We start from the raw sequence: 24,939 nt of genomic DNA on the forward strand, positions 1-24,939 counted from the left end.
GCCTTTGAAGTAGCTGAGACTATAGGCATGTGCCATCACACCTAGCTTTTTTTTTTTTTTTTTTTTTTGCTTTTTCTAAATTGTCATTAGATTTTATTTTTTAAGCATTGGGTTGTTTTCTCCTTTACTTACATTGAGATCGAATTGATACAACACAAAATTAACCACTAGTCATTTTTTTAAGGTTTTTTATTTTATTTTATTTATTTTTTGGTGCTGGGTGGGGATCCATTCCAGGGCCTTGTACATGCTGAGCAAGTTCTTTACCACTGAGCTGCATCCCCAGTACCACTAACCATTTTAAAATGTACAGTTCAGTGGCATTTACAAGACAGTATAACCATCACTTGTATCCAGTTCAAGAGGTTTCATCATTCCAAAAGGAAACCCTATACCATTTAAGCAATCATTTCCTCCTCCTCTGTCCTCTCAACTCCTGGCAACCACTAGTCTGCTTTCTCTATGATGTTCCCTATTCTAGAAATTTCATATAAATGGAATCAAACCTTTCAGTGTTTGTTGTTGTTGTTGTTTGTTATTTGTTTTGGAACCAGGGATTGAACCCAGGGGGGCTTAACCACTGAGCCATATCCCCAGCCCTTTTTTATTTTTTAATTTTGAGACAGAGTCTCGCTAAGTTGCTGAGGCTGGCTTTGAACTTGTGTTCCTCCTGCCTCAGGCTCCTGAGCTGCTGAGATTACAAGCATGTGCCACTGGGCCTGCTCACCACCTTTTGTTTATCCACTAATCAACCGATGGACATTCCAGCTGGTTCCTATTTTGGAGTCTTGTGAATAATGCTGCTATGAACATTCATGTGCAAGAATCTGAATATCTGTTTTCAATTCTTTGGTGGGGGGGTATACCTAAGAATGGCATTACAGCGTCATAAGGTAGTTTTGTGCCCACATATTTCTTTTCTAGCTTAAGCTCTAATGAAGTAGGTTTCTGTACTGGACAATCAAAGGAGTTTTGACTTTGGCCTTTAAAAGAAGCCATCATGCCAATGTGGGGAGCAGCTAAGAATGTGCTATGCCCAGAGAATAGGCAAACAACATGAAGAAGGGACTCAGAGCAGAAAGGAAATACATTGTCTAGCAGGAGTGCCAGTAGTGCTCTGTGGGCAAGGAGAAGGGCTGTATTGTCTGCAAGTCCAGGGAGAAGATGCATCTTAGAGCAGCTGCTTTGGCAAGCCAGTCTACATGAGGAAATGCCTCTCTTTCCAGGCATGGTGGTGCATGCCTATAGTCTCAGTAACTCTGGAGGCTGAGGCAGGAGGATCAGAAGTTCAAGGCCAGTGTTAGCAACTTAGCGAGACTCATGTCTCAAAATAAAAAAATAAAAAGAGAGGGTGGGAGGTGGTCAGTGATTAAGTAGTATCCCTGGGTTCAATCCCTGGTGCAAAAAAAAAAAAAAAAGAGGAAATGTCTTTTTTTTTCTCTCTTCTTCCTCATTTTCTTCCTTCTTCTCTTCTTGCCAATGTTTGTGCAGAGATGAACCACAGAGGAGTAATGGGTGGGGACAGAACACAATTTTCTTTCTAAATGAGAGGGTTTTATTTCATTTGGTGAGTCTCATACCTCTGCCAGAGACTAGTTTGTCCATTCTGGTGAACCATAGGTAGCCCCCAGGATCACATTTGAGAGTAGCTGGCCAGCTTCAAATATGTTTACTCTCCCCAGGCTCTAGGGTGTCATGAAAACCCTGACCCTGCTAAGAAAAGAAATCACTGGGGTGTCTGCTTCTGTTCCTTCAATCCTATCATTCACCACTCTTGGTATTGTTGGTCCATTTTGAGGGACCTCACCAGGACAATTGCAATCTATGTTTCTGCTCAGTCTAATTGAATGTGGGTTGAGAATCTCCCCAGGGTCAGTCGTGTCCCTACTGTGGAGTGTACTGTGGGTAGAGAGTAACTCTACCCCATTCTCTTCATGTCCAGTGCCTTCCATGTGTATTATACTAGGCCAGATGCATGACAATGGGAGAAGAGGCAATGGGAAGGAACATGGGTGTTGGGACCCTAGAAAAAATAATATAGTAAGGCTCATGACCCTGAGGAGCATGCAGCTCAGTATAGGAGATAGACAGGTACCCAGAGGAAGCAGTTAACAGCAAAAAGGTGAGCAGATAAAAGTACAAGGTAGGGAAATTTCAGATCTCTCTAGCAAATCTTTACTCAATGTAATATGTATTTTAAAATTATAATCAAAGTGATACCTTTACACCAGACACAGTGGTGCACACCTGTAATCCCAATGACTTGGGAGGCTGAGGCAGGAGGATTGCAAGTTCAAGGGCAGCCTCAGCAACTTAGCAAGCCCCTGTTTCAAATTTTTATTTTATTTTTTTTTAATTATTTTATTTATTTTTTTTAAAAGAGAGAGTGAGAGAGGAGGGAGAGAGAGAGAGGGAGAATTTTTTAATATTTATTTTTTAGTTCTCCGCGGACACAACATCTTTGTTGGTATGTGGTGCTGAGGATCGAACCCGGGCCGCACGCATGACAGGCGAGCGCGCTACCACTTGAGCCACATCCCCAGCCCACATCAAAATTTTAAAAAAAGGCTGGGATGAGCTCAGTGATAAAGTGCCCCTGAGTTCAATGCCTAGTACCAAAATAAATAAATAAAATATAAAAACAAAACAAAAAAATGTTTACTGTCAAGTGGTTAAGCATATTAGTTCTCTAAGAGAGAACTAATATTTTTTTCCCCCTTGGGTCAGTATTCCTTCGCAAAGAAACCAGGAAATGCTCTCATATAGGTGTGCCATGAACAGTGTTAATGACTAAGGCTACCTTGCTCCAGGTTATATATAACTTGGTGGGCTAAGGACCATTGAGCCAAGGTACAAAGCTTCCTTTGAAATGAGAAGTTTCATGCCAATTCAAAGTGTATTTCAGAAGCCAGAGATTGCAGAGATGCCTGGGCTGGCAGACTTCGTTCACAGATGACCTCAATGCTCAGGTGACAAACATTGAAATGAGAGTTATGGGACTAAAGCAGTTCCCAGGGTTGGAAATGGATCTAGCACTTTAATTAGAAGAAGCAGGTCCCAGCAGTGCGTTCATTTTGGTCTGGCCTGAGTTACCAGGGTATGTTCGAAAATGAAGAGAAAACCTCGGTAGTATTTCTTAGCAAAATGGTCTTCTTGCGATGTCACCGGGAGCTGGACAGAGCTGTGTGGCACAGGACAGCCGCCTATGAGCTCATGTCCAAGAAGTCCCCACCCCTCTCGCCTCTCAGTACCTGAGATTCTGGGAAATCAGATCTATTTTCAGTTTCTGGGTTTTCCTTGTTATGACAAGCACTGAGCCTCCTCGGAAACAGGTGGCCACAGGGGAGTTGAAAAAGAGGAAGATGAAGCCAGACGCAGCCTGGAGGAGACAGTCCTCAGCCCAGAATGTTCTGGAAATCTTTATCACAGGTCCTCTCAGCAGTTGCCCCTGGGGGATATCAACTCTCTTTGGGAATTCTTTTGGAGGGGATTCTGTGGGTGACTGAAAGGGCCACCCAATTGGAACCTCCATTCTTGTAAGAAGTTTGAGATAAAAACACTTTCGGAGTGTTTTCACACTTCTGGGTTTTTTTTTTTTCCCTCTGTTTATTCTTTTCTTGTTCTGGTTCTGCTGCTTAAGGCAGATATTCAGCAATACCTTCCTCCCTGTGGTTATAAAGGGAAGCATTGAGAAATGGCCACTTTTCAATTTTCCCACATTCCTGGGAAGAAAGTACCCAGCAGGTGGGTTGGAACCTTTTAAGGCCCACAATGTTTTCAAGTCTTCCCTCTCCAACAGAGGCCTGCCAATCACAAAGGAAACAAATCCAGCCTCTTTTTTTTTTTTTAAACAAAGCTTCCTTAAGCTTTTGAAAAAAAGGGGTACCTTTTGGATTAACCATTAAAATGGACTTCCAAGTCCCAAAGGAAATCAGACATTTCTGAGCACTGCCCAGAGGATACATGAAGAAACCATGTTGAAAAAGTTAAATACGGACTTCTTAGAAATAATCACAGCTTGTTTGGAAGGGAAGGCTCCTTCACTCTCCTTGGCTTCCATGCACCTCCTCCTACTCAAGTGGACAACATCAGTACCATCACTGAAGGGTACGTGGCATGGGAATAAAGTGTCCCAGACAGTGACTTTAGATAAAGCTGGCAATGAAAGGAAAGTTAAAATGAAATCAAGGTAAAATCCTACCGATGTTTCCATTGCAATTTGTATATCATACTACCCATAATGATTTATAATTTCACATTGAAAGCTATTATCTTTTGGCAGACACCTTGACTTTCAGTTAAGTGTTACATCAAGGAACTGTGACCAACTGCCCATAACCCACAGTAGGTTCAGTGGGAGGCTATGTGTGCTGAAGGGTGGCTGTCCAGGCAGGAGCACCTTCAACCTGATGCCACATGCTCCTTATTGGCACAAAGGTGCCATTTATCATAGTCACTGCTTTGGTGATGTCCTCCTGCAAAGGGTTTTAAGCTATCACCTCCCATCTAGGCCCACTTCTTTCTGCACAAAAAGAATATAGCATCTCATATTTCCTCCCCTGCTGGACATGGAGTGTCTAGTGAGTGGCACTAAAGGATCCCTCCTTATCCCTGACCTCTAGGACCTCCATATGCTTAAAACTAGCAAGAAATCTCCCCAAAAAGATGCTGGTACAATGGGAAGCTGGGTGGATTCTAACCAGCGTGCCACCTCCCAACCCCACACACCATTAAGTGACAAGAGACTGAAGAACATTAGGAGGCTCTCACAGAACATCCTAACCCTCTAGTCAGTCTGGAAGTTCTTTAGAGCAATTGATTACATAGAAATTCCATCAGAATGGAACAGACAGAAGCAGACTGTGGGGTGGGCTGGGGGCTATGTCTCCCCCGAACTTATACTCTGCATGCTGATCTGTACCCATGTCATTAAAAGAAATAAGACACTTCCATAAAGTACCTAGCCAGTGTCCAGGTGTGGCACATAGTAAGTCGACCAGTAAGCTCTTTCTGTGTAACACAGCATCCCTAAACTTAATGGTTAAAGCAACACCTCTTATTTAGTTTAAAATTCTGTAATTTTTGGCTTCTTTTTTTTTAATTTCTTATAGTTGTAGATGGACAATGTGCCTTTATTTTATTTTTTTATTTTAAAGTGGTGCTAAGAATGGAACCCTCACACATGCTAGGCAAGCATTCTGCCACTGAGTTCCAGCCCCAGCCTAATTTGTGGTTCTTTAGGCTGGGCTCACACGTGCCCCGAGGTCAACTGTTAAGTCGGCTGGGGTCTGGCTGCACTAGGATGCTATTTATTCCACTTTCTGCTGCCGTGATGGAAAGCCTGCAACTGGGTAATTTAGAAAGAGTGAACAGAGATTTATTTGGCTCATTGTTCTGGAGGCTTGGAAGTCCAATCATGGCATCTTCACCTTGTGTGGGCCTTTGTGCTGCGCTACACCCGGGTGGAAGGTGAAAGGGCAAGAGAGGGCAGAAGCGAGAGAGCGTGAGAGGGCCACACTTGCTTTTATAACAGATACACTCTCATGATCCCCGACTCACTTGAAAACGACATTAATACCTAATCACCTTGTTAGGCCCCGTCTCCCAATACTGTTATGTTAGGGATGCTGTTTCCAATACCTGAACCTGAGGGACACATTCAGACCTAGCAGATGGCCTCAGCTGGGGCAGCTCCTCTGTGTTGGCTCCTCCTTCCAGCAGGTTGGCCTGGGCCTGTTCATGTGGGTTCCAAGAGAGAGTAGGCAAGAGGCTAAGAACTGCGCAAACAACGTCCACTGCATTCTGCTGGCCAGAGAAGTCACATGGGCAGCCCAAATCAAGGAATGGAGGGCAGCCACAAGGTCATTTTCAAAGGGGTAATCACAAGGGAACAGTGAAGGATTGGGCCCTATTATTATAGGTACCAATATAAATCTGTGAGTGTGTATAGCTTTTTAACCATTTCCAAAAGGAATTATATGAACAGGCCAGTTGACAAGCTTGAGATGAAAAGATATATGGGAAAGAAAGACCAATGGACTGGTAAAATATTGCCAAAGGGTAACCTCTTTGTTACTGTGCCTGATCCCCAGTAGCCCTTACAGAGGCTCCTTCTCTTTCTGGCCAGACACTGCCCAAGATGTGAGTCCTACTCCCAAGATGCTGGTACCTGGTTAAGGAGACCTTCTCATCTAGCAATGCAGTTCCCAATGAGCTTCTGGTCTTCCAGTAGAGCCAGTTCTGTCTCTCTAGGAAGAATCAAAGCTCTGATCCAGGGGTTCATTGAGTCAGGGGTTCATTGCCTCTGGAAAGGTTACTTCTCTTATCTAGGGGGGTTAGTAAGAGTTTAGTAGCATGGCCATTGTCCTTGAGATCACCCCAGTCTTCAAGGTGGCTGGGAATTTGAACAGAAGCATGAAGCAGCACAGGTACTGTCTCCATTCGTGCTGAGTGCCTTCTGTCACATTTTCAGAATGATATGCTTGGCAACTTCCCTTTAGCAATAGAAACTATTTCCCCTCTTTCTTCTGGTCTACCAGTGCCATTATAGTTTTCCAGCAGAGCAGACTCTGTCAGCTTCTCCACCACGCATAATCCTCTTTCCAGGAGCACCTTCTAGGTAGGCAGTGAGCATGTGACACCCCACTGTCCTACAAGATGTAGGCAAAGTCAGCCAATTGAGGCTTCTGAAAAGGCTTTTTGTCCCTAATTTATTTACTTATTTTTATTTATTTATTTTTAAGTAAGGCAAGACCCTTGTTGCCAAGTTTGGCTTCAAACGCTTAATCTAGGGCTGGGGATGTGGCTCAGTTGGTAGAGTGCTTGCCTAGCATGCACAAGGCCCTGAGTTCAATCCCCAGCACCATTACAACGAACAAACTCTTGGTCTGTCTTCCTTACTTTCCAGAGCAGCTGGAATTATGAGCATGTACCACAGTACCTTGGCTACTATTTATTATTATTCTTCTTAAAAGGGACTGGTGTGCCTTTTGCCTTGTCTTTCTTTTTATCTGCAACAGGGATATTAGGGCAAGAAGCATAGCAGCTATTTTGTAACCTCGAGGACTAAAGTCAAGATCTGAGGGTGGTAGATCAAAATGATAGAGGTAGCCTAGGGGCCTGGTGACTTATTTGAGCAGCTACACCAGCCCTAAGATTATAAAAATGATCGGTAAGTCAGGGGTGGTTAGGTTTTCTTTTAGTTGCAGCCAAACAAATTCCTTACCAATACAGGAAAGTTACTTATTGATTTTAAACAAAAGTGGTTTCACTGAAATACAATTAAGAGACCTGGGAATTTCTAAAGAAGCCCCAGGAACAGGTCAATCATAGAGATCATTGTCCATTTCAAGCTGGAGCTTTCTATTGTAAACTTGTTTGGAAGGAAATAAATCAGGATCAAGGAGGTCAGGATGCTGTCACCTGTATCATATTACTACATTTGATTAAATCACAGACAACATCAATTGTAAGGTGCAGTATTTGTTAATAAATATCACTTTGAAAGAAAAAAAAATCTTCTCAAGTCCTATCATTGGTCACAAGATGCAGCCACCCTGATTTCAATGTGAAAAGGAGGCATCTTAGAATCAGTGAAATATAGCATATATTTACTTGCTTCTGTGATTACTGCTTACCATTCCCATTAGACCAGAGACCCTATTTGCCTTGCTCTGCTGAGTCCTCCAGACTCAGAGATGGGCCTGGCACTGAGGAGTGCCATCCTTTGTGTGTGTAGGGGTGGGTGGGTAGGTGCTAGAGGTGGAACCCAGGGCCTTGTGCATGTTAGGCAAGCAATTGACCCTTGAGCCATACCCCAGGCCCCTCCAAAAATACGTATTAATAAATGGGTCAGCTGAGTGCAATGGTGCGTACCTGTAATCCCAGAGACTCAGGAGGCTGAGGCAGGAGGATCACAAGTTCAACCTTAGTGAGATTTAAGCAATTTAGTGAGAACCTGTCTCAAAATAAAAAAATAAATTAAAAATATATTTTAAACAAAGAAAGATGTAGCTCAGTGGCAAAGGGTCCCAGACTGAGTTCAATCCCTTGTAGCAAAAATAAAAATAACTAGGTCAGTGTCCTAGTCTTCACTTTTCTAATAAATTTGTGTGTCACCCTGGCTGGGGAAAACATTTTCCTTTTTCTGAGCCTCATTTCTTCATAATGTAATTCAATTGTCCCCATTAGGACAAAAAAAAAAAGAAAGAAAGAAAGAAAGAAAGAAAGAAAGAAAGAAAGAAAGAAAGAAAAAAAGAAAGAAAGAAAGAAAGAAAGAAAGAAAGAAAGAAAGAAAGAGAAAAAAGAAATCCCCATGTATAGCCAAAGTGGACCCCACTTAGCATCCCCATGGAGATACCTCCCAGGGTCTCACATGGATACAGGGGACCCTTATTCTCCACCATACCTAAAAATCTCTTTTTCTCCAGGGCCCAACTCCTAAGGCTCTGGGATTAACCCTTGACACCCAAGCCTTTTCCAATAACCTGCTTGGTTGACTAAATATGTTCCCTGCAAACAAGGAAGGGCCAAGGAAATAAGCAAGATCCTCTAAACAAAGACATGATACTTTGTAATTCACTGAGTTTCTCCAAGAAGATGACACACCAGCATGCCACCACCACAAAATATTTTTAAGTATCATCAACCTGCATCTCTCAGAGAGATAATCTTGCCTCAACAAAATCAAAGAGCTAGCGAAGAGCAGGGCTGTGTGCACCCCTCCCGCTACACAAACATCATATTCAGAAATAGTAAAGATAACAGCTCACACCTAATAAGTGATGGACCTCTTGCATATGTTTCTCCATGTAGTCTTCCAGGGAGCCTGTCGGATAAGAAGTACCATTAGCACTTTTTTTTTTTAAAGGAGAGGAAACTGGGGCACAGAGAGGTAAAGTTGTAGTAGAGAGCAGAGCCTGACTTTGAACCCAGGGTGGGGCATCACCGGAGTTAATGCTGTTACCCATTATGCTATACTGCTTTGCAACTGCCTCACACCAAACACCTAGTTCATGCCAGGCTGTGTGCTTGGCATCCACACACAGAAGGCCCCTAAGGAAGCCTTCACGGGGAGGAGGTTTGGAGCAGGGTATTGAAGGAAAGACAGGAATTTACTAAGTAGAGAAAGGGAGGTGGATATCCTACAAATTTCCTTCTTGGAGGCTGGGGAGGGAGAGGTGGCAGAGGAGCCAGAAGAAGGCAGGACTGAAAAATAAGAAGAGGTGCCCCATAGGGAGGAAGTTGGCCTTCAGGGTTAGAGGTCATAGAAACTCTAGTTAGTTGGTGCTGGGCTTGAAACAGAAGTCACAGCCAGGTGTGGTGGTGCACTCCCATAATCCCAGAAACTCAGGGGGCTGAGGCAGGAGGATTGCAAGTTTTGAGGCTAGCCTCAGCAACTTAGTGAGACTCTGTCTCTCAAAATAAAAAGGGTCAATAATGTAGCTCAGTGATAGAGCAGCCCTGGGTTCAGTCTCCAGTACTCTCCCCACCTCCTCCGCGGGAAAAAAAAAAAAAAAAAAGGAAGCAAAAAGTCACATAGTCACGAGGTATTAGGGCCACCATTTGGGATTTGGGAGCAGCCACGTTATGGGGCCATGGGCAAGCTGACCATAGAGTGAAGGAAGCCATCTGCTAAAGAAAGACTGGGGTAGACACAAGCAGGATGAAAGCCCATGGAACTCCAGAGAGTGGGAAAGAGTTGGAGAGAGTAGCTGCCCGGGACTTCTTGGTTCCCTGTGGCCACACTGTACACGCTATGCCAATTCCGGTTGCTTAATAATAAGCCCTCCTCCTTTACTTATTTATTTTTTTAACTTAAGCCAGTTTAAGTTTCTGTTTCTTGCAGTTAATAGATCCTAACATAACCTTCATGCTGCCCTGTAATCTCCTTTTCACTTTCTAGTTTCCCTTTTTAAAATATAAATGCTCCAGTAGAAGGAATGCATATATCACTAATACCTAAGGATAAATTCCTTTGGTTATTTTCCCGAGTGGAGGAAGGGTAGAAAGAGACAGGCACAGGCGGGTAGTGTGAGTTTGTGAGTTGTAGGGGAGAGGATGCTAAAGGGATGGGAAATGTCATGGAGAACCAGAGACAGACAGCTGCCCTCCCAACTGTGCTTAGGCTCAGCCTGGTAGGCAACCCTCTTCTTGCATTGGAATCTGCAGGCTGACTACCCAATTTCTCTAGAGAATTGTTCCAGAGCATCGTAACATAAAAGGTCAAGAATTAGCCAGAAGTACGGTTTGTCTGGACCAGGATCTGGGTCCCTGCCTAATTCTGCAAAAATTCAAGGTGTTTCTTTTTTACTTTAAACATGCGGAGTTTCTTTATTCTAATGCACCAAAAACTTGCCATGTCACACTTGAGTAGTTTCCCCATCCCCCTCATTTCCCAGCCAATTAACTGTCAATGAATAAGAATAAAAACCTCAGCATTCTTATTCTAACTTAGTTATGTATCCAAACAGTGGCCTTTTCAATGGCTGGCTTTTAGGAAGGGCATTGGAAAAACCCACACCCTCAAAGAGCTTTCAGTAGCAAGCAACAGGCCACATTTTTATTCACTTGAACTTATATATAAACCTTTTCATTCCCTAAGGGATCTGAGGGGTCTCCCACCTTTATGTGTCATCACTCCATCTGTGTCAAAAATACTGACTCTGTCCTTTGGATCTGAAATGTCTCCCCAAAGCCCATGAGTTAAAGGTCCAGTCCCCAGTCTGGTGCTACTGAGATGTGGCAGAACCTTTAAGAGGTGGGGCCCAGTGGGAGGTCTTCTGGTCATTGGAAGTCTTCTCTCAAAGGGTATAATGGGATCCTACTCCTTCCTTCTTCTCTTTTTGGCTCCCCTCCAGGAGGTAAACAGTACATCCTGAAATTGATGAAATATGGAGTTATCATCCTTAGTGTACAGATAAAGAATCTTCATTCCTTTCCAGAAAATCTGTTTTACATCTCTGAGTGGCAGAGCTAGGGCTTTAACCCAGATGTCACCCCCTGTGCTCCCACATGACATACTCTTCTGCCATAGGCCTCAAGCAATGTGACCAATTAATGGAGAGAGACAAAGTAAACCTTTTTCTCTTTTTAAGTTGATTTATGTGACATATGTTACAGTAAAGGAAAACTGACCAATACCACTGGCTATATCCAGAAAGTTAGAAAATGTAACAATGGCCAACATGAATCAATCACTTACTGTAGGCAAGGCGTTGTGCTAAGTGATTTACATGAATTAGCTCATTCAGGCTGTGAGAGGTAACCTTATTTCACTGAAACAACAATACCATCAATTATGAATTACTAAGAAAGAAAAAAAAATCTGTCAATTAACTGGAAGACGCAGTACCAGGCAAGATATGCTAGACTGTGCTGTCAAAACAGCCCAAATCACAATGGCTAAAAGGAGAAAGGTTTATGCTTCTCTCTTCTTAAATGACTAATGGCTGTAGCTCCATTCCATATCATCTGTCCTGTGGGATCCAGGCCCATGAAATAGCCTCATATGAAACTTTGCTGGTCTTGGGGTAGATGAAAAAGAGCATGAGGAGAACCAAGTTGACTTCTTCTTTTCTTCTTTCTTTCTTTCTTTCTTTCTTTCTTTCTTTCTTTCTTTCTTTCTTTCTTTCTTTCTTTTTCTTTTTTTCTTTTTGGTACCAGGGATTGAACTCAGGAACACTCGACTACTAAGCTACATCTCCAGCTCTATTTTATATTTTATTTAGACATAAGGTCTCACTGAGTTGCTAAGTACCTCACTTTTCCTGAGGCTGGCTTTGAACCTTCGATCCTCCTGCCTCAGCCTCCTGAACCACTGGGATTTCAGGTGTGTGCCATGGCACCTGGCTGCTGCCGTTGACTTTTAAAACTTCAGCCCAGATATGATGTATGTCATCTTCCTTCACATGCCATTGGCCACAGCAAGTGACATGGCACCTGGGCTCAGCAGGGTAGGATGTGGGCTCCTCCTATAGAGACACACTGTTGGGGCACTGCAGCACACAGTAATACAGTCTCCCACTCCCACATCCATTGTGAGACATATCCTGACTTCAGAGGTATTAAAGTGTGAAAAAGTACATCCTGGACTTGATGAAATATGGAGCCATCATCCACCACATACAGGTAAAGAATCTCTATTCCTTTCCATTAAACATGCTTCACATCTCCGAGTGGCAGAGCTGGGGCTTTATACCCCAATATCACTGATTCCATTTTAACTACCCATGTGTGCCTGGAAGGGAAGGAGGATTTACCTAGATGGTAGGATTTCTCAGGTGCTGGGGAAGCCTAGGGGTCTCCTAAATTACTCTCCATTTATTGATTTTTTTTAAAATTTATTTTTTAGTTGTAGTTGAACACAATACCTTTGTTTTATTTATTTCTTTTGATGTGTTGCTGAGGATCAAACCCAGGGCCTTGCACGTGCAAGGTGTGTGCTCTACCGCTGAGCCACAACCCCAGCCCCTCCGTTTATTAGTGTTTTTAATTCAGTGGTGCTAGGGATGGAACCCAGGGCCTCATGCATGCCAGGCAAGTGCTCTATCAGGAGCCACACCTTCAACCTATTAATCATTTTTAAAAGCTCTGTTATTGAAACATGTATTGAGTTAGCGCTGTGCTGGGCCCAACACCTTCCCCTGAAGGGGTAGCTCTAGTTCCTTAAAACAAAATGCCCCAGGTCAGCCAGGGGTCAGAAGAAAGGATCCACAGAGGTCAGTTATTGGTGGTGGAGAGAAAGAAGTGTGCTCAGAGGGTAAGATCCACGTGACCCCTTCCCATACTGGGCTGGCTCTGGTCGTAAACAGCCCCATAAAGAGATGACTATTTACTCCAGGCAGAGGCCTGGGGGTTGGGGGATGGAGTGCCGAGAAGGGAATGAGCTGGCCATTGGAATGTGCGTGTGGGTGGGTGGAGGGGGGAAGTGGCCACCAGCTTCCACTGAGTCACAGAGGACGGAGTGGAGGAGGGTGGCTCGGCTCCACCTTGGTGCAGCAGGAAGGAGTGAGGGCAGGAAGCGCCAGAGGTTGGGTGGGGCAGGGCCAGAGAGGAGGGCCCGGCTCAGGCCAGGGCAGATCCCTGCCCTGGCAAGCAGGCCTTGGATGCAAACGTTGCCCAGTGAAAACCACCAGGATGCAGCTGGCCACGCGGGGGGCCTCTTCTGGGATGTAAGTTGGGGTTGCCGGAGAGCATCCAGAGCCCCTGCCTGCCTTTACCTGGTTTGAACTTCAGAAGCTGCTGCCCGTGTCAAATAAAGATTCTGGGAAATAGAGATTTAGAGTCCTTTAGCGGCCACTTCTTCCCAGAGGGGAGGGTCTTGAACATAATAAAGGCACAAAATCAGAAAAGTTGAGGGTGAGAAAAAACTGGAAAGATTAGAACAGGTTGGAGGGGGATGGGGACAAAACAGAAACATGAAATAAAGCCAGCCACAGGATGGCATCCCTGGCCAGCTGTGGTGTAAGCCAAGTGCGCTTTCTAAAGTTCTGCCGTGGGCTCCGCTCAGCCCTGAGGTTAGGCTGCCTCATGGGGGAGAGGCCCAGATTCCCCTCTTAGGGACCCCCAGAGGGAGGGCTCACTCAGGGCACCCTGCCCAGTTGGCTCCAACCTTCACATTTGCCCTCCCAGCCTCAGCTCCTGGCCCGTCTGGCTGCTGTGTATCTAGAGACGTCTCTTAGGTCCTCCTCACCTAGCACCCCTGTCCCCTCTCCATCCTTCAAGGCCACCCTCTTGTATGACCTCAGCCCTGGCTGAGCAAGCACTGTATGCTTGACTACACAGGGTGGGGAACTGAATGACCCCGGCTAAAAAGAAAGAAGAGGCACTGTACTGTCCCATCTGTGGAAAGTTCCAAGCTAGAGCCGAAATGGGAAGCCCTGGCAGACCAGGGTCTTAAACTCCATCTGTCTGTCCCTCTCTGCCTGGCTCTCTCCAGCCTGTTTTTTCTTTCTGTTAATTTCCTTCTCTCAAGCTGGCTCTCCCCTAAGACTGAAACATGGCTTTGGGACACTCCTGGAGTCCCCCCTTACAACCTGGTAACCAGGAAAAGTGGCTTGGTCTTTCCTGGCTACTGGCTTTCTAGGGAAACATCTCAGGGAGGGATTCTGATTGTTTCGTCCTTAATTTCGAGCCACCCCTGTAGTCCTGGTGTTGAAGTATGAGTAGAATTTGGAGGGGGATCATAGTGGGAAGCCCAGGCAATCTGAGCCACACAGATAATTTCCATCACAGCCTTTGCTAAGTGTTGCAGGTGTTAGTTGACCTCAGCCTCAACATCCCATAATGACTTAAAATTGGTAATCTCTTGGGCTGCTTCTGGTGGCCCACAGTTAGTAGAATCTTGGCTAACTGTTTGGATCAAACAAACAGGCTAGCTGGAACTGCTAATCACTAAAAAGAAATCTATCTGAGGGATACACACCTGTAATCCCAGCTGCTCAGGAGGCTGAGGCTGGAGGATCGAGATGAGAGTTCAAAGCCAGCCTCAGCAACTTAGAGAGGCACTAAGCAACTCAGTGAGACCCTGTCTCTAAATAAAATATAAAAAAAGGCTGGGGATGTGGCTCAATGGTTAAGTGCCCCTAGGTTCAATTCCGGGTGCCCCCCCCCAAAAAAAAAGAAAGAAATCTATCAAAACCTAGTGTGGTGGCATCAGCCTGTTATCCCAAAAAGTCAGGAGGCTGAGGCAGGAGGATTACAAATTCAAGTTCAGCTTGGGTAATTTAGCAGAGATCATATCTCAAAATAAAAGAAAATGTGTTCAGGGTGTGGCTCAGTGGTAGAGTGCTTACCGAGCAGTGCAGGAGGCCCTGGGTTCCATCTCTAGTACTGCAAAAAGCAACAGAAACAAAAATATGTTTTCCCTAACACAGATCGGAGTGGATGCAGACTCTTTGAAATCTTTAAGGCTCTTTTGGAGAAATTCAGACCTCTAGATGCTAGTAGCCATTAAAGAATAAAATGACCGTCTCTGGGCTGGGTATGTAGCTCAATGGTAGAGCACTTGCTTGGCATGTGTGATGCCCTGGGTTCAATCCCTAGGACTGTAACAAACAAAAAAGAACGAACCTTTCCTGCCCATGTCCTTACCCTCCTGGTACAGGGAGATCTCTGTGCCATCCAAAGGGACTTTTGCTTGTTTCTTTCGCCTAACAGGGATCCCAACCTTAAGGACTGGTAGTGATAGAGATGACGATGGCGCCAGTCACCTAGCCAAGGTGATATTAAAAGTTTATCTCAAAACAGCGAATTATAATCTATGCCTGCCATTTAACTTGAGGGGTGATCATTTCCATGCTCCTGCTTGCTATCTCAACACCTCAGGGTACCTAGCCATGCATGCCTCCTGGGTTCAGAACCAGCCTCTCCTCCCAACAACCTTTCTCTGGGCTCATTCTCTTGAGAGCTGGTTACAGATTCAAAAACAGGCCATGTTACACTCTTTCCTCAGCCTGTGAGCACTACTTTCTGCCGGTTGATAAGTCGTTAGTGAGCATCTGTGGTGTATCAACCATTGTGTTGGAACTGAGAGGAGTTCTGAGAGGTGTAGAGCAGGACCACTCTCAAGGAACTAGGTTGACACAGAGAGCTCTCCAAAGAAAGATAACCCTGGACTGGGTCATCCTGAAATTTCTTCCAAGCACTCATAAGATGTGGTTATAGACTAAGTGATTGGGTTTGGGCCAGGCCCTGACAGATGGGGAAGGAGGAGAAGCATTCTAAAGGCAGGTTCTAAAACAGTGATATATTGGTTAAAGATAATGAGTATGCAATATATTCCATAGGCAGAAGAGACCAGTGAAAATTCAGATGAAAAACTAAATTGAATTGTTTTCGTGTTTAAATCCCTCTTGCCTACAGCTGCTCCTGATGGACACTTGACTTTACACCCAGAAACCATTCCTCCCTTCTTCCTAACAGAACTCCAGTTTTGTTAAGATTTACTTCTCCCGGTGCAGCCGTGTGCTGGACTACACACCTGCTCAGCATGAAGTTTGTCTTGCCACTGATTGGGTCTATATTGAGCTGTAAAGGTAAAATTTCTAAGCTGATTCTAAGCTGCAAAAGTCTGAGTTAAAGTGTAAAAGACTAGGGCATTGTAAAGCTTCTAGATTACAAGGCCTGGGCTAAAAGGTAAAAGTCTATTGTTACAATTCCTCTGCTATCCCCGGAACCTGTAATCTCTGTAAAGTTGTTAGGACAATGCGGGAACTGCCGAGTAAATATCTCCATTGATTCCCTGGTTGTTTAATACCTAAGGGTTCCAGGTAGCATGGCACGTAAGCATATAGGCCCCAGAACCAATCAGTTTAAATGTGTACCCCGTTTAGAAGTGACCAATCACCCCTGCCCAAACCGTTCCCGCCAATGAATGGACTAATCATGTATCAGAATTATTGTTCAATTTTCCCGCGCCTCATGATGATTTGTTCTGATGCATGCAAAGCCCCCCCACCCTCTCCAAAAAGTGTACTTAAGCTCTGCTTGACCTCTGCTCTGGGCTCTGGGCTGCTCTCCCTTCTTGAGTGAGCACGGAGCCCCAGCGCGCTGGAACAGATCCCTAATAAATCCCCCTTGCCATTGCATGGAGCTGGTCTCGTGTGGTCTCTTTCTCCGACACTTCGCCAGACCCTTACAGAACATGTGACCCCCTCTTGACCAATGAGAATGAAGGGCTGCCCCATAGCGGGTTTCTGAGAAAAATGTCCTTGGTCGTAAGAGAAACTCATCAAAATGAGGTAGGATAGAAGGAATAATAGGTCCAGGACTCAGGATGTAGCTCAGTGGTAACTTGCCTAGCATATGTGAGGCCCAGGGTTCAGTCCCAGCACCACACACACAGACACACAGACACACACACACACACACACACACACAGAAGAAAGGAGATGGAATCCTAAAAGAAATAATTTTTTTTTAAATTCAGAAGTTCTGCATACTTTCCAGGCATTTCACTCCCTAAACCAGTCTCTTTGCATACCTGTTATCCACAAATTCCTGAGAAATCTGTAATTCTACCTGCTTGCTATTAACTAATGCCCCTCCCCATGAATAGATTAAGCAAAGATAGAAAGATATCTTGAGAAACCTATAATTGAGAGGACTTTTGAGTACTGTTGATCAGATAATGAAGACCATGTCAACCTGAGAATCCTGAGATGAACCAGACCACCTGAAATCATCCTAAGATCACCAAACTAATATCATTCCTTCATACCTTCCCATAACCACTGCTCACCAAGTTTCCTTTAAAAAAAGAGCAGGGAAACCAAAAATGTGTCTCTGACTCTCAAGATGGCCCACATTCTCCCTTGAATGTGTTTTCCTGACTTTACCCGTAAAGGTTTCTCTCTCTCTAGAGATAGTCCCCATTCTCCCTTGAATATATATCTACTTTCCTAAATAGGCCTCTGACTGTGCCTCTGACTGGCACATCCTGAAATTCTTTTCTGTCACAGATGCCAGGAACACCACTAGTCTTGAGTCAAGTGCCCACTTCTCACCAGAGAACTCCTTGAACCCTTCTCTGGAGACACCTCCTGTGATGAAGAGAGACAGTCTTTCTTCTTACTCTGGACATTGTTGTGTCGGAGGTGGTGATTTTGCCATTAGCCTAAGGATGAAGTCAACAGTGAAGGTAGCCAAACAGAGTGGTGAGAAGAACTTGATTCTCTAATTATACTGTTGAGCCTCTGAATCAACCATCCGAAACCTGCCCTTCCTGTTATGCAACGAAACAGTCTAGTAGTTTTTAAGCTAGTTTGAGTCAGGGTTTTGTTCCTTGCAGTCCAAAGCTTCCTCACTGCTTTCTTACCAGATCTCGAAATTATTTTTTTTCTAGTCAACTCACTTATAGTGAACTCACTGGAAACTCTAGTTCCACGACTCTTCCCATTTCTCCAGTTACTACCACTTCCTATTCTTATCAGCTTTATGTCAACACAGAGTCCTTGCATATGGGTTGACCTTCCCTCCTCTCTTGCCAGGACCCTCCAATTTTCACTCCCTCCCTCCCGCCATGGGTCAATCCAAGGCGGCTTTTGCCACTCCTATCATCGAGTCAGGGTAATAAACTGTTTTCCAGGTTTGTCTGAGATGGAGAAATTTCCTGCGATTCCAGATGTTCAGTGCCAACACTGGAACCGTCCCAGGACAGTATGCTGGGTGACCCCGCCCCAAGATGGTGAGGTCCCTGGAGAGATCACCCCAAAACTGTGTTCACTGGCTCTTACGGATATATGATTTCCATTTTCTGCCACACTTTACTCCTGTTTGCCAAATCCTATGTTCATTTCAACCTCCTGAAGGTCTCAGTACCCTACCCTCCATTCCCTACAAGACAAAATATTAGAGAGATTCAAATAAAAGAAAATTCCAGTGTGAAAAGGTTTGGGGCCTCTTGGAGGAAAGGGAATTCCTGAAGTTTGATCCTCTTTGCCTGTGGCCTAAGGTTTAGGCAGGATCCATCTTCCAAGGACAGGTGCTGGTTTAGGAACCTAGCACCAGTTTCTTTCTCTCAGTCCATTGTCCCCATCACTCCAGGAGGGGTCAGTAGTGAGCAAAAGGTGTTGCCATAGGGTAGAGCTGGTGACCTGACTTCTGGGCCATCCCGTTCCCTGCCTGGGCAGATGTCCGAAGAAAACACGTGGCTACACAATTGGTCTTTCATTAGCATTTTTCTGGCAGTCTCAGAAGAATTTAAGACTGAAATGACTGGAAATTGACTTCTTCTTACTCCTCTCTCTCTTTTTTTTTTTTTTTTGACTCCTCTTGCTCCTGCTTTTGGGGCCAGGAGACTCCTGATCTAAATGGAAAGAGACAGGAACAGAAGTGAGGAGGGCACAGGCAGTTAGGATGCCCCCTCCGAGGCCCCATCTCCTGGCCTCAGGCCCTTGGGAGGATTGTCATGTTAATTACTCCCTGGGCCTCTTGCCCAGTGGAGCCCCGCCCCCAGCATGACTCATCCTTTTCCTGCAGGGCCTGGCAGCATCCCTGCCAGGCCCCTGAGGCCCCACTGTGCGTGCCCCTTAAGGAGAGACCTAGGTCCCTGAGATCAGCTCGCCAGCTAGTACTTCTTGGTGCCCTGTTATGGTTGGGGTGCTGATGAGAGGTGGTGGTGGGAAAGAAAGCCAAAGAAAAAGTCCTGAGGATCGTGTCTTACTTACCATTTACCCCTGGGCAAGGCCTGACATGCTGGGGCCACAGATGATTGTGACCTGTGAGCTATTTATTTGCTATAAATCCTGGGCCAGGTTAAGATGAATTCACATCAGTTTCTTATTCCCTGGAATGCTAGAGATTTAGAGCTAAAAAAGCCTTAGAGAACATTGTCGGGACCATTATTTCAATAAAGAGACCAAGAGAGCTAGAGGGCAAGGTGACACTTGATATGGGCTGGGTTGTTCCTGCTGTAGTTAGGGATGAGTGGCACAGAGAAGCCCAGGCCCAGCCCTTCCTACACCTACAGTCAGGTGAGTTTCATCTCCCCATCTTTCTGGCCCAGTGGAGGTTTGGTGGAGCAGCAATAAGGTGTAGGATCAAAGGAGCCAGAATTGAGGAAGCATCAATCAAATGAAGAGGGTCTCCCTTTGGTTAAGAACTCTGGGTAGAGTTCTCTGTTTCCTGGTTCCATGTCCTGAGCTGTTTTCCTCCTCCACACCTTTCTGCCATGATGTTGTTCTGCCTCACCTGGGGCCCAAAGCAACAGAATCAGCTGTCTTTGTGAGTCCCAAATAAATTTTTTCCTCTCTCTAAAGAGAGAGAGAGAGAGAGAGAGAGAGAGAGAGAGAGAGAGAGAGAGAGAGAAAGGAAGGAAGAGAGAACTTTAGGTAGAGCCAGGTATGGTGGCACAGGCTCAGGAGGCTGGGGCAGGAGGATCACAAGTTCAAAGGCAGCCTCAACAACTTAGTGAGGCACTAAGCGACTTAGCGGGACCCTGTAAGGTCCTTGCTTCGCATCTGGACGGCCATCTAAAGTGACAGCCACCATTTTAAGAAAAATCTCACTTTCCTGCCCAAGGGCATTTCTGGGAAAGGCTCACCACTCCCTCATACCAACCTCACCTTTAACCACCCGCATTAGGACCTGAGCCTGCGGAGTAAAGTCCCGATCCCCAAGCCTGTCCTGCCTCTCTCCATCTATGGAGAGATGGCCTTTATTTGTTAGCTCTGACAAACTCTTGTGTGTATCTCTGCCTGATCTCTCTTTCATTTCTTGCTCGCCCATCTCTGGGTTCCTCGCTTTCCTTTCAGATCCAGTCTCAAAAGAGGGGGTGCCTGGAGATGGTTTAGTGGTTAAGCACCCCTGGGTTCAATCCCCAGTACCAAAAAAAAAAAAAAAAATAGGAACATTAGGTAGAAAAAAAAAAGTGTGTTTCAATGGCACACTGTGTGTCTTCTGTAGCATACTCTTCAGGGTCAAGAGATCAAGAGATTCTGGTCCTGTTCAGTTTTTGTGTTTGTTTTGCTGTTATCATTTTTGAAACTTGCCCAGGCTTGTCTCAAACTCCTGAGCTCCTGATTCTCTCACCTCAGCCTCCTTAGTAACTGTGACAACAGGCATGTGCCACCATCCTCAGTTGTTCAGGGACTTTTTGTTTTGGTTTGGTTTTGGATTTTGGTACTAGCGATTGAACCCATGGCTTTGGGAATGCTAGGCAAGCACTCTACCACTGAGCTACATCTCTAGCCCTTTTTAAACAAAACAAAACAAAAAACATTTTATTTTGAGACAGGGTCTTACTAAATTGCCAAGCCTGGTCTAGAGCCTGGTCTAGAGCCTGGTCTAGAACTTGTGATTCTTCTGCCTTACCCTCCTGAGTAGCTGGGATCATAGATGTGTGCTATTGTGCCCAGCTGTTCAGTTGGGTTTCTTTGTGCTTTTCTGTGGTACTGGGGATTGAACTCACGCCCTCATGCATGCTAGGCAAGGGCTTAATCACAAAGCTACCTTGCTAGCCCTGTTTCTTATTCCCTGGAGTGCTTAGTTCCTCACTAAGTTGTTGAGGCTACCTTTGAACTTGTGATCCTCCTGCCCTGTTGAGTTGTTTTTAAGTTATTTTGCAACTCTAAAAATGGTAGTTAACTGACAAATGTGTAAATTCTGTTCTGTCTGGTAGAGATTTGACTTCTTCCTATCCCCTACCTGCTTTGCGAGGGAGAAAAAAATTTTTTTTATTCTGCCATTTGCAATTAATCTCAACATTCCTTTATTTCACATAGATTTGCATTGCTTTTTCCTTTGGGTCGGCTATCAGATGTAGCTGTCTGGTTCTATCATATTACTTGAGCAAAAAAATTCTTTAATACATACTCTTTTAAAAATATTTCTATGGAAGACATGATCTTACATTTTAAACGGCTTTTTGTTTGTTTTCTTTTTTCTTTTTTGCAGGGGTGGGGGTTGAACCCACGCCATTGAGCATGCTAGGCAAGTGCTCTACCACTGAGCGACATCTCTGACTTTACCTATTAACTGTCTTACCTTGTTCCCTGGGCCCAGCCACCCCACTGTGTGGTGTGGTGAGTCAGCTGAGTGTCTCTGTTTCAGTCCAGATGAATCCAACAAGAGCTACTCTTGTCTGGGCTTTGCCTGGCAGAGGAGGACAATCAGCCCAAGGAGGACAGTGAGGTTTGGCCCAAGGTAAAGATTGAGCAACTCAAGGGCAGTTTTGGTGATGTCTCAACTGAATCCTGGCTGCTTAGGAGACTTTGGGGCATTGTTCAGGAAAATGGAAATGGTTTGGGGTGGCTCTGACCTTTAAGAAGAGGGAGGAAGGCCTGCATTCCCAGCAACTTGGGAGGCCAAGGCAGGATGATCACAAGTTTGAGGCCATTCTGGGCAACTTAGGAAGAACTTGTCTCATAATAAAATACATTTTAAGAGGCCGGAGAATGGGAGAGACTGGAGATGTAACTCAAGTGGAAGAGTGCTTGCTTAGCAGGTACAAAGCCCTGGGTTCAATCTCAAGCACTAGAAAAATAAAAGGGGTGCTGTGCCCTAGGCTGCCCTGTGGATGATCTCCACACTCTTTTTCTGCCATTAAACAGGACGAGTAGACATCTTTCCTTTTTTTTTCCTTTCTTTTTCCTTTCTTCGTTAGTATTCATTAGATATTTTTAAATGTCTAATAGTGAGAACTCGTTTTAAGATGCTTGAATTCTCACACTGAGGTGTGAATTAGTGTCCAGTAACTCAGAGCCTGTCTGCTCACTACTTAATTTAGAGATAGCTGGTTGGTGCAAGGCTTCTGGTGCCAAAAAAACTTTCATTTCTGAAGCCTTCTGGCCAAGTTCAATGAAAAATACAGCCATAAATACTCATTCCAACAACTCCCCAGACCATCGTCACAGAGCTTTTACACTGTGTTTACTCAGGGCTCCCCAGCCAAAATCCTCTGGCTCATGCTTCCCTGGGGTGGCAGGAATCATCAGTGTCTCCCACTACCTGTGGCGCATGGACCCCTTTCCTGACATTTCTGCACCAGTGGTTTATGTGTCTAGATGCCAGGCTGAAGCTCTGAGCCCTGGATTCCTGCAGGCAATTTCCTGCAGTTGTAAACCCCTGGCTCCCTGCTTACCCCATGGTGATGCTCTGGAGCTAAAACCTTGGACTTCAGGCTTTCGCCATGGGAGGCCCTTGCTGCTTGGGTTCTGCTGTCTAGGCGGAGTATGACAGGTTATCAGCTGTTGGGTTGTGTGGCCTGCGGGGTGGCTTTGCAAAGTGGAACTTTATAGAAAGAGTAGGAAGGGAGTCTTGGAAGGACATGGGGTCCTTTTCCCCACCCTATGATCCCTGGGGTTCACTTAGACCACAAAAGTTGGTCTTGCTTTCAGAGGCCAAGCATTGACTGGTAACTGTCTGGCTGCCAGGAGGATGTGCTGGGAACGCCCACATGTGTTTCTTAATGCTGACCACATATTAGAACCAACAGGGGAGCTTTAGAAACAATGCCACTTCAGCCCCATCCAGGCCATTTATATCTACAGTCTCTCAGGGATAAACTTGGACAGGAGTATTTTTAAATCCAGGTATAACTTTGATGCAGCAATACTTACCAATTGCAAGCATGTAGCCTGGTGAATTTTTTTGCGTATGTACCTACCCAGTTCACTACCACTTCCACCAAGATGTGGAAAACTTTCTCCCCTCTCAAGGCTCTCGGTTGCCTTTCTGTATAAAAGGAAAACACATTTTTTCCTCTACCCATCTAAGGGTCTTTGGCAGTGTGCCTGTACATTAGAGTGACAAAAGACAGAACAACAGAAGAAAAACAAACAGAAGTCTCTTAACATGTGCATCCTGTTTTCACATGGGAACCCTCGATGAGTAACTCAAGGGATGGTTAGAACCTGGGTTTCCAACCAGGCATGGTGGCTCACACCTATAATCCCAGTGATTCAGGAGCCCGAGGCAAGGATCACAAGTTCAAGGCCAGTTGGGGCAACTTAGTGATACTCTGTGTCAAAATAAAAAATGAAAAGAGCTGGGGAAGTGGCTCCAGGGTAGAGCACCCCAACTTTAATCGTACTACAAAAACAAACAGTATAGGCCTACGTGGCATATTAACAAAGGCACGTAAATTTGTAGAGAATTGACAAGACAAATGAAAAGGATTTAGAGTTCCTAGAGCAGCAAAGTGTGGAAAGACAAATATGTGGGGCGCTGAGGGATGGGAGGATGGAGCGTGAGGTTTGTTTTGCAACTCCCTCTGGTGTCCTCCTGGGCTGACCAGGGTCCAGTTGTATCCAGTGATTAACAAACTTGTGTCCTGCTACTACACAAATACCCAGAGAGCTTTTCTTGCATCTGCTCCTTCTCAGTTGTCTTCAGCTCAAAATAATACTTATGCCAAGTGGCATATTTTGGGGTCACATAATCTGACCCTCTTCTGTAGGAGTAACATCAGGGTCCATCGGATCAGGAACAAGAGTTTACAGCAAAAAAAAAAACAAAAAACAAAAAAGCAAGCAAGCAAACAAACAAACAAACAAAAAACACAACAATTTAAACAATGGGTTAAAATTGTAAATTTTATGTTATGTTATATGTCTATTAATCACACACACACACACACACACACACACACACACAAAGAATGTCAGGACGATAATATGGATTAGGCCAGGGGATTTGCATGCTAGACAAGTGTACCACCACTGAGCTACACTCCTGGCCCCATTTTAACCATTTTAAGGGTACAATTCAGGGGCATTAAGTGCATTGACGTTATTTTGTAACCACCGCCACCATCCATGTACATAGATTTTCTATCTCCCCAAACCAAAATTCTATACCCATTAAACAATAACTTTCCATCCTTCCTACTTTAGTCTCTGAACTTGACTATACAGTATTCATCCTGTTGCGTCTGGTGTAGGGCAAGCAAGTTTCTCTCTAACCCTCTGAAATTTCCATAATCAAGTCTACAAAATAGACAGGAGACAGACTAACACAAGAAAGCACTTTTGATCACATGCTTATGCACAGGAGTCTGACAAAGAGACTGGGAGAAGGGCTGGGTGATTGAAGTTTTTATAGCATCCTGAGCTGCAGAAAAGAATAGGAGCGGTGGCTTCTGGGGGCAGGCTGGTGACACAAATTATGCCAGGGTTGGGGAAGGAATTGTTTTGTAATAAATGTCTTGTTATGCAAATAAGTCTCTAATGTGATTACAAAATCGTCTGGGAGCAGCCCACCCCAATAGGTGACAGCGCAGAACAAAGTCAGCCTGGGTGCGGTGTGCCCCTCTCTTCTGGAAGTTATTAATCTTCCCTGATTGGTGAGATTCTCAGGGAGTGGCATGGTGTTCAGGCTGCCAAAGCATCACATTCAGGGGAATCATTTTCCTGGGCCCCAGCCCTGGTTTAGTTCACTATGCATACTGTCTTCGAAGTTCATCCGTGTTGTAGTGTGTATCAGAATTTCCTTTCTTTT

The sequence above is a fragment of the Spermophilus citellus genome, assembly GCF_964194105.1.
Source record: "Spermophilus citellus genome assembly, chromosome: 13".
Taxonomy (NCBI): domain Eukaryota; kingdom Metazoa; phylum Chordata; class Mammalia; order Rodentia; family Sciuridae; genus Spermophilus; species Spermophilus citellus.